We start from the raw sequence: 14,521 nt of genomic DNA, 5'->3' as shown, positions 1-14,521 counted from the left end.
TGATCTATTGCTTGGTACTTTTTTCCTTAGTTATCTTCTCAGGTAATGGGAGTTTAACAGAATAGTACATTTACAAGAAAAAAAAATTTCCATTTTAATTGTCTCAGACATAAAATTTAGATGTTGGCCAAATGGTCACAACCGAGTAATAAAAAAACCCTCTCTTATTGCTAGCCTTGATAGTGATCTCACAGCTCCTATGGTTGCAGTATATGCTGAGGTTACAAGAGACCTAGCTTCAAGTTGCACCTGTACCCAAGTGTTCAAGTTGATTTCTTCCTTCTCCCAAGGAATATCTTTCTGACAGTCCACTTTTCATATCTAGACACTTATTTCCACAGGAACAGGGTCTGAAGACCTGGTATTTCACCTGCTATGTTACCTAAGAGATCAAGTTATTCACTGTGACTGTTTAAATATTCTATACAAATATTAATATGTAATAGGGCTGCAATAAAAAAGAGGGAGAAAAAGATCTGCCCTAGAGTAGCCTGTCATCTGGCAGTTACTCTCCAACAGACGGGAGATCTCAGGCCTCTGGTTCTTCAGAACCATTGCATTTTTTTGAGTTGTTCTTCAGATAGTTATTGAAAGGTGAAAAAACCTGACTTACATTTTGTCCATGCTTTGTCTTTTCTTTCATCCACTGCTGGACGTGATGGGATCATGCTGCAGCTCACTGATTCTAAGGGCTGCTACCAATTCTGTCATTGCAGTCACTGTAGTGTCAGTCAGTCAGTCTGTCATCAGTACCTGGTTTCAAACAAGTTTTCTCAGCTTTGGCTCTTGTTCTAAAATGTTCTTGGTAAAAATACTTGTAGTTCAATACTGCATTATTTGTTCTGTGCTATAAAGTCTCCTTATATTACTGCCCTAACTACACACATAATTCCAAGTTTTTGATGGATGACTAATGTTAAGTTGAACAAGGAGAATTTAAACCCATGTGACAGTCCCTGGGAAAGACATACTATAATATACTTCCCCTGAGTCCCAGCAAATATATAGCCAGTGCTTATCACCTCAGCTTTCCAGTTTTAACATGAGGGAAGGGGGAGTTTTTGGCACTTGTTCTTTAAAATTTAATCCCATGTTTGCAGTATGTCACAGTTTACTGTAGGCAAAATGATGAGTGAGAAGTGTTAATGAGCATCATTAGTGTTACAGGCTGTTACTCTGGACTTCAACTCCTTAATTTTACACCAGGGGTTCCCAAATTGTCTTTGTTATGTTACCATATGTTACCATCACAAACAGGAGCTCTGCGGTGTAGGGCAAGCTATGTACTACTGTGAAGTGTTCTGCACATTATTAATGTTACATGCACAGCTCCTTGTGCAGTATAAACTTGGCACTCCAAAACTGTACTAGCATACTGTTAGATAATCTCATCTAATTTAAAGATATTTGGCTAGGTTCCAAACCCCTAAGTTTAAAGAATTTAGTTACATAAAATACTAGCTATGTTTTTTAAGCTGGATGGAGGAAAATTAGGTTGAAAATGTATTCCATTTAATCAGTAAGTTGCTGTGAGGCTTTGCAATCATTGGTCTGACCTACTCATTCATCTAATTAGCATAATCACTCCTGACATCTGATGCACACATTTCCTTGTATTCAAAGACAAGGATAAAATAATGGTATTAGAATTATTTCTGCAATGCAGGTCTGTCCTGTTTGAGCAACAGCTACCTTTGCTCTTGGTAAGACAAGAAGCCTCAAGATGCCATTTGAAGAGAACTTGGGGTGAGGAAGCCACAGTCTGGCCCCTCTCAGTGCCTCTGCCCTCAGCTCCTGGCTGCTTCTACCATGCACTATTCAGAAACATCCCATGACATCTGTAGTGCTCATCCCAGAAAAGGGTGTGTTAAGTCCGACCTGTTCACTGGTGAAAACGTGGAACTATACCAAGCCCCTTTTCCTGCATGTGTCTCTGATAGTTTTCAGTCAGTTCTGATTCACCTTTAAGCAGTCTCATTTGGGCCACATTTCCCTAGATTGCTTACGAAAATATTGTGGAAAGATGGCATCAGAGCTTTGCAAAGATGTATGGTCTCTACCTCTTCTTCCTCTTATAGAAAGGAATTACACTGATTTGCCATAATTTGTTGTTGACATACTCATGTAGGTATGCTTCATCTGCTTGGAGCCAGGGAACAGGCCTGCCCTTTGTTTTTGTAAGTATTCATAGACAGTTTGGATGTTTATTTGCAGAGATAGGACTCTGACTGGGGCTATTAAACTCTTCCAAAACTCATATAAAATAAAAAATTGTAGCCTAATGCACCTGGATAAGGAGAGAGGATCATGATCAGATAACCTAGAATTTCCAACAGTTCTGTGCTTGAGTTAGCAGCTTCAGTAGGTGTTCAGTTAGGTATTTTTAAATGGAACTTGCATTACACATCCTCCTTTAAAAGATACTCCAAAGCACAAAAAGTGGGAAGATTGTCTTAGAATTTACACTGTGATGCCCTTTCTGTGATTTTTTGCAATTTATCTCAAGAAAATTCGAAGAATAGTAGGACAAATGTATGTTCTCTTCTCCAAGTTCTTCACAAGTTGCCTGTGAAGCAGATGTGCTTTACAAACTGAGGTTACAGAGAAGAATGTGAAAGTTGACTCTTCTTTCATATCCAGACCTTTACTAGTGAGGCAGCTTAGTACAGAGCTTAGAAAAACTGTCTTCAAGTGAATACTGTTAAGATTAGCTGGAACATTAGTTAAATCTCTGTGCTCTGTGTGGTTACGAGAAATTCTTGGGATTTTTTGGGGGCTCGATTTTAGGGCCAGTGCTATTTAATGTTTTTATAAATGATCTGCATGCAGGAATCAAATGTACATTAAGTAAGGTTGCCAGTGATACTAAATTAGGAGGATCTGTGGACTCCTTCAATGGTGCAGAGGTCTTGCATAGAGATCTGGATAGACTAGAGCACCAGACAATCACAAACTGTATGAAATTTAACAAGAGCAAGTGCACCTGGGATGGGATGAGAGGCTGGAGAGCAGCCCCACAGAAAGAGATCTGAGGGTTTGGGTTGATGGCAAGTTGAATATGAGTCAACAGTGTGTCCTGGCAGCCAAAGGAGCCAACTGTGTCCTGGGGTGCATCAAGCACAGCATAGCTAGCCCATCAAGGGAGGTGATTGTCCCACTCTGCACATCACTGGTGCAGTGCCACCTTGAGTACTGTGTGCAGTTTTGGGTGCCTCAATATAATAAGGATATCAAACTATTAGAGTGTGTCCAGAGGAGGGTGACCAAGATGGTGAAAGGTCTTGAGGGCAAGATTTTTGAGGAGTGGCTGAGGTCACTTGGTTTGTTCAGCTTGGAGAAAAGAAGGCTGAGGGGTGCCCTCATTGCAGACTACCCCTTCCTAAAGGGGGGCAGCGGAAGGAGAGGTGCTGATCTCCTCTCTCTGGTGACCAGTGATAGGACACAAGGAAATGGAATGAAGCTACATCAGGGGAAGTTCAGATTGGACATGAGGAAAAGGTTCTTCACTGAGAGGGTGGTCGGTCACTGGAACATGCTCCCCAGGGAAATGGTGATGACACCAAGCCTGTCAGAGTTCAAGAAGTGTCTGGACAACATTCTTAGTCATATGGTTTAGTTTTAGGTAGTCCTGTGAGGAGCAGGGAGTTGGACTCGATGATCTTTATGGGTCCCTTGCAACTTGAGATATTCTATGATTTTCCTTGTATGTAAAGGGACCTGTCTCCTGCTCCAGAGCAAGGCCTCTACCCTCCTGACTCCTGCCAGGCAGCTGTCCTCCTGCTCCCTTTTACTATATTTTCCTTATGATCTGTACTTTAGGTTTGGAAAGAGAGAAGAATTTTGGAAGAAAACAGTAAAGGTGAACCATGATGTGGAGAACAATGTTACAGTGACTGCTGCCCACCTCTGTCCTATAGGCTGAGAAATTCTGAGTTGTTCAGACGAACATCCCAGCCTTTAGGGGATATTGAAAGCTGTCCCCAGTCTCATTTCATGAGCTAGTGTTTGGTTTGTGAATACCTCCAAGAGGTAGAAAGGCCTCCTCCAGCTCTGACAGAGAAGGCAAACCTGTTCCTCTGCTCCATGGTTTCAGGAGGCATCCTTGCTCACTCTGCTGCATCTAGACCCTGCTGCACAAACACCCTGTCCCAGCAGCAGACAACCCATGGAGGAGGTAGAGCAAGAAGTATTTTGGCCAGGGTCTTGCAACAGGTGAACTGCAGCGAGCGGCACCTGGTTCTGCTGGTTCATGGACCACTGTCCTGTCTGCTCTGCCACTGCCAGAAACCTTCCAGCTGTCTTGGGCACTTTGTGACTCAAAAGACATAAATGGGAAAGATTTTCAGAGAGCCCTGGGGCAATTTGTCCAACTGCAGATGATGCTTACAATGATTTCCTTTTGAGCCTACTAAGTGAACTATTCACCCTGCTAGGTGTGAATAAACAGGATGGGTGGTTTTTACACTAGGAAGTATTTTGATTTGAGTTGAGAAGTTGTTAATTTAAGAAAGGCAAGTGGGCAGGTCCAGAGGCAGAAAATCACTTTAGTTGTTTGTTGGATAGTTATCCAATAAAATTATTTTTCCCTGTGGTAACGTTAATATCCTTGAGCTAGGACTTTAAAAAAACAAATTACACTGCTACCCTTGGGATAACTAGTGAAAGAACCAAATTTAAGAAAGAGCACACCCTTCCCTTGCAGCCCAATTATACCAGCCCATCCTGGGAGGGGGCCAGAAAACAGATTTTCACTTTTTGCTAGCAATAATCAGGCTTCTATGAGAGCTACGTGCCTAGATGTAGCTGTGATTGAATCGGATTTTGAATAAAACACTATAAAACATTGTAGAACAGAAAAAAATATTTTTCCCTCCCAAACTGAAGGTGTTAGGAAATAAATTTCTCAAAATCAGGGTTACTTTCTGCTCTATTTCATCATCCTGCACAAATTTAATATTAATTACGCTTGAAATAGTAAACAGTTTTAAAGCATCTTCTTCCTATGTTTTTTAAATACAATGATGAAATAAAAAAAAAGTGCAAGAAAGAAGTCAGGGTGTGACAAGCAAGTCTTTTGGCACTAAGCAGGCAATTGGGGGCCCAATCCTGTAAAACATTTATGCAGAGATTTATATAACACAGCAGCTATTTACGTCAGTAGTCACTTGTGCCATAAAATTTATGCAACTCTTAGGACCCAGATCCTGCTATTCAGTCATCCTATTGATTTTTTGTCTTCTGTGACATTGGCTCTTGAGGCTGAAATGGTGCGTGTTGCCCTGTGAGCAGGGGACAGCCTCATGCCTGGATTCTCGAAGGTATTTGGGCAGGCACAGATGCGAATAGCAGCTTGCAAATTCCCCTCAGCATCCACAGCCCTAACACCTATTTGTCAGCCTTGTCTCAAAAGTTAGATTCAGTGGGGTCAGGAAGCTGCACAGGAGCAGCCCCAAGTTCAGATCATGGCCCCACATGGCTGGAGTGCCAGCGTAGCCATCACAGCGCTGGTGAGGAGAGCAGGAATCATCAGAAACAGCAAGCAATACCTCAGGAGTGTTTAGCAGTTTTGGTGCTGATGTTCCCACATGCTTTATAGCTTGTGTTAAGTACACTCTCATAGAATGTAGGAAAACTTCATAGAGATTGTCCTAAGCATTGCCCAAAAAGGATAGCACTACCTTTTCCCAAATGTGTGGTGTTTTGACATTTTAATGCTCTTAGCTTGTTGGATGAAGGTTGTGCAAGCAGTGTGGGTCAGAGAGCACTGAGTGTACCACCAGTTTGTAGGCTTGAAGAGGCTGGATGCCACAACTTGGTTGTTGTCCACATGCCCATCGGCTGGGTGTTTACTGGATCTGTTTTATATGTTCTCAAGAGCTGGTTAGTAACAGAACATTCATTTTGAGAATCTAAATTTTTTATATAGTTATCTAAAACGAACATTAACTAGGCTTTGTGAATCTACTCTGAAGTCCCTCATTTGATTTTGCAGTTCTTTTTAATGGTTCTAAGGGTTTCTAAGGATAACTTTAAAAAATACACTAATTTTGGAAATTCTCAGTTACTCATTGTATCTGACATTGTTTGTAACTACTAAAACAACTTCATTGCTCACACACAATGTGTCATAAATCTTGTCTGCTGTTCATGCATTTTGCAGTCTAGTGAAATGATTCTGCCTCTCAATAACACTGTTTGGAGAGCAGACTGCTTAATAATAATCAGGATAATTAGAAATCAATCCCAGGATCTCCCACAACCTACTCGCTGGTTTTGGGTCTCTGAGGCTGTAAGGAAAGCACCATGCATGCTCCTCCTTGTGGCTCCCAGCCATGCTGCTTGATTACAAGATGCCTCACACTCAGTCTTAATTCATAATCTTGAGACCATGGACGAAGAAAATGACACACACACCTCTGCCTCTGCTCCGTTCTCGTTGGCATCAAGTGCTATCAGTGGCACTAGAAAGAGTGCACAGCCTTCGTGATATTACCAATAAACACTGGCAGGCCCTTTCTCATCAGGAATCAGCTAGTTTAGACATTATCTTGTTGTATCGCATAAAATGGCTAAGACTGGCTGAGACACTTGCACTGTCAATATAGAAAACTAAACCTCCCAATATCAGCAGCTACAAGTTGTCAGCTGAAAGATGAATCACCCCCTGTAAAATCTGTCCCAGTCTCTCAGGATTTGGGGCTTGTCAGCCTGCCGATTTTCAAACTGGTGATGAGGTGCTCAGGTGCCTTGGCAGTGGGCAACCTGCCATACAAGCAACTGAAGCAGCTAAATGAATGGTGAGTCAAAGATTCTCAATAAAAATGAAACATAATGGCTTAAATCAAATTTAACATCCAAATGCTTCCTGCAAACTGGAGCAATTGAAGCATGACACAGAAACAGGAATGACTTTGTCGGATATGGGAAATATCAGGTTCTGAAACAACACAGACTGGATTGTAGGAAGCTAATTGGCCGATGCAGGTAAAAGCTTGGCAAGAAGCAAGTCTTCCTCTTCTGAGTAAAGCCTCCAAAACCTCTTGTTTTGGGCAGGCAATTTGTTCTATAGCAACTTAAAAAAGGGGAGGTCTTGTCCTTAGATAAATACACAAAAATGCCCTAGACTGGTGACAGCAGTGACCCCATTCCCTTCAGTGAGGTTCTTTGACCAGTACCTCTAACAGCTGCAGGTCCATTACTTCGCCATATGTGCACCTGCACTTTCCTGCTCAGGCCCTCTCCTGCAGCAGCCCTTCTGCTGCTCTGGTGGCACTCTGCAGGGCACAGCTTCCTCAGTGGCAGACAGCAAAACTTGGGTTTTCTTTGCCTCTTACTCTTTTCCTTTCTGCCCTGAGAGGTGGAAGAGTGACAGCAGCAGCAGCATGGTGGCCTCTTCTGCTGAGACATGAGCAGGGTCACCTGCACTGAAAGGCACAGTGCACAGAAGGAAAAATGCATCACTCTTACAGGTTCTTCCAGTACAGCCAGTTCCTCGGAGCAGCCTATGTGTGCCACAGGCTCTGCGTCATGAGCAAGTGTACAGTGAGAACAAAAGCAAGGATGATGGTCCAAAAAGTACAGGAACTGCTGTGTTGTATGAGATGGGGCACAGAGGTGGTCTGGGACATGGGGGCAGATTTTGTACAGTGAAGAAATGTGCAGGGAGGGAGGCAGCAGGAGCAGGAGCTGAACTGCATGTCAGATGGTGTGGCACTGGTGAAGGGTGTGAGAGCAGCAGCTCCTCATTCAGGCGAGTGGCCACGGTGCAGCAGCTGTGTTCTGTTTGGGCAGAAAACTTACTTGATGCAAAAAGCAAGTGTACTGGGCTTGTGAGAAATGGGACAACAAGGCTTGCTGGCAGCATCTATGGTAGGAGAAGAGAGACTTTGAGAGAGCTCATTATACGCAGGTAGCTTTGATCAGGATGATGTGGTTTGGGGGATGAGACTCTAGCTAGTGTTTAAATATAGAATAATTACAGAACATCCCAGTGATATAATGGCTGTTGCATTGATCCAAACCACTGGGCCTGCTTGAGCCATTATTTCCTACAATACCAATAATACTGCATGTTATTTAAACAGAAATGTTTGATTTTTTCTAAAAAATACACAAATGAGTCACCTGTTGGGTCCCATTTTATAAACCTTAGAATCCTCTTCTCAGGGTCTATATTTGGGCATATTTGTGACTAAGTCAAGGTTTTATTGTGACTGACAGAGTTAATATTCAATTGTAAAAACAAGTGTTGCCCAACAAGATGTCTCTAATCAAGCCGATATCCTTGGAATTGACATCTTTCTTGTGTAGCCAAAACATATTTATCCCATTAACTCTCTTTATATCTCTATCTTCCACATGTAACACGGGGGAACCAGAGAGGTGTGTGGCCAGCAGCAGTGGGTGGCTGTCTTTTCATAAGCACACACTCTGCCTGTGGTTGGTTGGTTGGTTACCTGTGCAGGAAAGGAAAACAACCATATTTGCTTTCCAGTCACTTGTTGCCCTTTGTGATGGTTTGCTGTAACTGAGAGATTCTTGACCCTCCACCATCAAAGCAACATTCAGAAAAAAAATTCCTGCCATCTGTTCAAGAGTGAGCCATATACAGTAAAAGATTTCAAAGAAACTCAGAAATGATAACACTAAATACCAGAATATATCACAGCATTTCAATAACTTAAGATCACAGCTAGTATTTCCCTTCGGCAATTTAAAGCTGCCATGGTTTGTTTGAAAAACAAGAATAATATAATAATTTAATTCCCAATTAGTCACCAGAGAAGATGATCATGATTAATTATAGCTTTGCTGAATGACAATGGCCTTTACACCTCCCTTGAAGTACACTGACTCTTTTTGAGTCTATAGCTTGCTATGAGCTGTGAATAGACTTCTAATGAGGCTTGCTGTGCTTGAGGTATAAAAGCAGATGAGTGTTTTATCTTCCCACTCTACAATGAATAAATCAGTGTACATGTTTTGGCTGTGTGGCTTTTTCAGGGTTGTCTTTTGCAAGTTATTTGAGTTCTTTCCTCAGTGAGGCTGCAACAGTATATTACGTTTTTTGTGGTTATCTGAGTTCATAATAGCTCTCCTATTGTAACATGTTAGCTGTCGAATACCCTTGCAGCTGGAAGAGACTGTAGGAAGTATTCTTGTAATCATACCCACTACCACGGTCTGCAATCATTAACAGCAGATAAATTTATCACACAATAATACTTCAGCCCTGGACTGACCAACATATACATGCAACTGCATTTTTATTAAATTAGCCAAAGCACAGAATAAGGAGTTTACACCAGTTTCATGACTTCATGGAGATGAAAATACAAGGTTGGCAAGCCTGTCAGTGCAAATCTATTTTGTGAATATACTTTGAAGGAACTTCAGCTACTTAAGTAAATTCTTACCAGATCAGTGATTTGCTTCATGCTTGATTCTGTATTATGAGACAATATATCCAGCTCTGAAGATCCTCAAACCATATTCAGTTAAAGTGCAAGTTGGCTCAGGACACAGCTTGACAAGACCACTCAGACCAGAATAGCAGCTTGCTGCCAGAGGAAGGGCGAGGTCTTGTCCACACTCCAAGCACTGGGGAAAAGAAAGGTCTATTCACCAGAGCAGCAGAAATCCGAGCTGGCCCTCACCAGAAGGTCCTGTGGGACCCAGAGCCTTGGTGAGAGAGGTGCAGGGAAGGTATGAAACCACACCCTTAGATCTATCTTCTGATCCCAGCTCAGTTTCAGAGATTCATTCAGAGATGAATCTTAATTCTTTAGATGCTTTAGATGGTCATTTCTAGATGTGCAGATGACAGACTGCCTGTTTCACTCTCATTTTCCCTTGGACCTTGTAAAAATTGGACCTCGGCACTCAAGCTGCTCTGCATTTTGCATTTAGTGGCCTTTAGTTGGGAACTGCCAGCACACCTGCCCACACAAATACACCAGGTGCACCTGAGGCTTGGGAAATGAGAAGGCTGGGTTCCAGACTGAGATGTGAAATCTGTGTTTTGGAGCACAACCCTACTGCTTTTCTGTATGTGGTTAGTACTTCATGCATTATGGTGCATCAGATATGGAATTATAAAGCCTGGACTTTGTCTGGATGATGTTGGTTCAGAGCAGTGGTTTGGAAAGTTAACTTAAGCTCTCTGTAATTCAATTTCCCCACCTGCAGAATGGTTTGCAGTAGCTTACTTCTGTAGGATGCACTGAGACCTACAGAAGAAGAGCACTGGTAATAAACAGCATTTATGCACTGCAGTTGTGCATTAAGCACTTTTGATTTATCTTTATGTACCTGAAAGTAATTATAAATTGTCTTCCAAAATGAGTATAATAATTAAGACAGTATATTAACTTCTACTCCATTCCACTGTGTTATTGTGCTTCTGTCTGATGATTTGAAGACTCCGAGACTCTTAAGACTAGTAAATACAAAAGCTGAAGAGAGTAGGAAATGCAGTCTCATCTGGGAGAAACCCTGGTAATACAGCCTACATGATTCAACAGAAGAGTGCATTTCACTCAGGAATTAATGGGCTTAGTTGTTGAAGCATTGGAGCCACAAACTTTTCTGATAGTAGCTGTTACTTTCACAGAATCACAGAATCACCGAATCACTAGGTTGGAAAGGACCTTCAAGATCAGCAAGTCCAACCATTAATCCAGCGCCATCATGTCCCCTAAACCATGTCCTGAAGCGCCACATCCACACGTTTTTTGAACATTTCCAGAGATGGCGACTCCACCACCTCCCTGGGCAGCATGTTCCAATGCCTGACCACTCTCTCAGTGAAGAAATTTTTCCTAATATCCAATCTAAACCTCCCCTGGCGCAACTTGAGGCTATTTCCTCTTGTCCTATCACTAGTTACTTGGGAGAAGAGGCCAACACCCTCGTCGCCACAACCCCCTTTCAGGTAGTTGTAGAGAGCGATAAGGTCTCCTCTCAGCCTCCTCTTCTCCAGACTAAACAAGCCCAGTTCCCTCAGCCGCTCCTCATAAGACTTGTGCTCCAGACCCCTCACCAGCTTCGTTGCCCTTCTCTGGACATGCTCCAGCACCTCAACATCCTTCTTGTAGTGAGGGGCCCAAAACTGAACACAGTATTCAAGGTGCGGCCTCACCAGTGCCGAGTACAGGGGCACAATCACTTCCCTACTCCTGCTGGACACACTATTCGTGATACAGGCCAGGACGCTGTTGGCCTTCTTGGCCACCTGGGCACACTGCCGGCTCATATTCAGCCGGCTGTCAACCAGCACCCCCAGGTCCCTTTCCGCCGGGCTGCTCTCCAGCCACTCCTCCCCAAGCCTGTAGCGTTGCATGGGGTTGTTGTGGCCAAAGTGCAGGACCCTGCACTTGGCCTTATTAAACCTCATACAGTTGGCCTCTGCCCATTGATCCAGCCTGTCCAGATCCCTCTGCAGAGCCCTCCTACCCTCCAGCAGATCAACACTCCCACCCAACTTGGTGTCATCTGCAAACTTACTGAGGGAGCACTCAATTCCCTCATCCAGATCATCAATAAAGATATTGAACAAGACCGGCCCCAGAACCGAGCCCTGGGGAACACCGCTTGTGACCGGCCACCAGCCGGATTTAATGCCATTCACCACAACTCTCTGGGCTTGGCCATCCAGCCAGTTCCTCACCCAGCGAAGAGTAAACCTGTCTAAGCCACGAGCCGCCGGTTTCTCCACGAGAATGCTGTGGGAGACGCTGTCAAAGGCTTTACTAAAGTCCAGGTAGACAACGTCCACAGTCTTTCCCTCATCCACTAGGCGGGTCACCTGGTCATAGAAGGAGATCAGGTTGGTCAAGCAGGACCTGCCTTTCATGAACCCATGCTGGCTGGGCCTGATCCCTTGGTTGTCCTGCACATGCACTCTCAAGACCAACGGCTCCATAATCTTCCCCGGTACAGAGGTCAGGCTGACAGGCCTGTAGTTCCCAGGATCCTCCTTCCGGCCTTTCTTGTAGACGGGCGTCACACTGGCAAGCCTCCAGTCTTCTGGGACCTCCCCTGTTAACCAGGACTGCTGATAAATGATGGAGAGTGGCTTGGCAAGCTCCTCCGCCAGCTCTCTCAGTACTCTCGGGTGGATCCCATCAGGCCCCATAGACTTGTGGGTGTCCAGGTGGTTTAGCATGTCCTTGACTGCTTCCTCCTGGATTATGAGGAGTACATTGTGCTCTCCACCCCCATCTTCCAGCTCAGGGGGCTGAATACCCTGTGGATACCTGGACTGTTGTTAATTTTGAAAGTACCTGGACAAAACTAAAAGGCCTCCAGAAGGGGCTGTTCAGAACTGCAGGGGCAGCACACTGACCTGTTGAGTATAACCAAACAGAAGCCAGAGCACTTCACTCCCAACCAGCTATTCCCAAATGCATCCCACTGCTTTGGCAGCACTTTGCCAGGGCTTCTCTCTTTATGAAGTGGAGGCACTGATCCATCAAATGAGGGGAGATAAGTCATAGAATCATAGAATCATAGAATAGTTTGGGTTGGAAGGGGCCTTCAAAGGTCATCTAGTCCAACCCCCCTGCAGTGAGCAGGGACATCTTCAACTACAGCAGATTGCTCAGAGCCCCATCCAACCTGACCTTGAATGTTTCCAGGGATGGGGCATCTACCACCTCTCTGGGAAACCTGTGCAGTGTTTCACCACCCTCATTGTCAAAAATCTCTTTCTCATATCTAGTCAAAATCTACCCTCTTCTACTTTAAAACACGGCCCCTTGTCCTATTGCAACAGGCCCTGTTAAAAAGTCTGTCCCCATCTTTCTTTGAAGCCCCTGTTAAATACTGGCAGGCTGCAATAAGGTCTCCCTGGAGCTTTCTCTTCTCCAGGCTGAACAACCCCAATCTCCCAGCCTGTCCTCACAGGAGAGGTGTTCCACCCCTCTGATCATTTTTGTGGCCCTTCTCTGGACCCGCTCCAACAGGTCCATGTCTTTTCTCTGTGAAGGCTCCAGAGGTGGAGGCAGTACTGCAGGTCGGGTCTCACTAGAGCAGGGTAGAGGGGCAGGATCACCTCCCTCAACCTGCTGGCCATGCTGCTTTGGATACAGGCCAGGATACAGTTGGCCTTCTGGGCTATGAACACACATTGCCGGCTCATGACCAACTTTTCATACATGACTAAAGTCAGATCAATGAAGCCAAGACCTGCAAAAGGCTCACAGTGGAGTCCAAATGACAAGACTTTTTTTTTCCTAAATTTGCAGCTGCCATATGATTCTGATGAGAGATTTACAAAATGAGAATCTCAGCAAGCTGTGGGAGCATGTGGTGTCCTTGCAGGATCTGGCTCAGGATAGAGTATGTTAAATGAGTATTTTCTGCATCTGGTTGTGATCTTCAAGGCACAGGAACATTGCATGGGAGCAACAAGCTCCCAGACAAAGCACACTGTGATCCTTGGAGCTGACAGAATTTCACAGGAAAGGTCAAGCTGAGATCCATAGGGATGAAATCACTGACTGGCCCACGTCTTGATACAGATTAAATGTTTGAATAGGTCTTCATGCCATTGGGTCATCTGCTTTTATACCCATGGTAAGTCATACCACTAATAAATGAGATGCAGGAAAACAAAGTACCATTTACTTTTTTGATAGAACATTTACCTGTGGTCTGAAGAACTGGAGACATCAAATACAAGCTGATTTCATAATGCTATACTGATACAGTACTTCCTGGCAAGGTCGAGTAAAGAGTTCCCTGAGAAAAAAAAAAAGTTAAAACTTTCTATTACTGACAGAAAAAAACAACAGCCCACAAATCAAAAAACATTTTTCTTTTTATTTCTGTCCTCTTTGATCCAAAGGAGAGGGTTTCAGGATTGGGTAGGAGGTCTGGTAGTCCATTCCCAGGTTTGCTCCCATGACATGAGCATCACAGTTGCTCCTTCACAGCTCAGCCAGTGCAGAGCAGGCAGATTAGCAGGGAGCATGCTGGGGTACAACCACACAGCCACGTGGCTCTCCACCACAGCTGCCCAGCCTGCAGGAAATGCAAGGTCGTTCAAATCCTGCTGTGGAGGAACGAGCTCCTCAATGCTTCCACGTTGTAAACTCACATGGCATCTTGCTTTGCAGTAACTTGTCCATACTGTAGAAAATGAATTTGTGGATTTTAATTTGATTATAGCATTTTAGTCTACTAGCTGCAAGGTACTGAATAAGTTCCAAGGATTATAATTATTAATAAACCAGTGAGTTAATTTGGTGACAACCTTTTTGAGTCTTCTACAGGTTGCCACAGTCAGATGTAGGTTTTGAATGGCATTTGGTACATTTTGGCACAAATGAGTTTTCACATGCTTTGCCAGTCCTCAGCAGATCTCCTGTATCCTGAGGTCTGCATCAATGGTTCCCATGGTACACCTCACTTGGATAAAATGGTGCTGTGGAAGGTAAAGCATGTTTTAATGTCTCTCCCTTCTTTCTTTGAACAGAAGCTAGCAAAGAAACAAATATTTTTCTGGAAAAAAAGGTGT

The sequence above is a fragment of the Phaethon aethereus genome (assembly GCF_964289735.1).
Source record: "Phaethon aethereus genome assembly, chromosome: 5".
In the NCBI taxonomy this organism is placed as follows: domain Eukaryota; kingdom Metazoa; phylum Chordata; class Aves; order Phaethontiformes; family Phaethontidae; genus Phaethon; species Phaethon aethereus.
Note: the sequence above shows the minus strand (reverse complement) of the source record.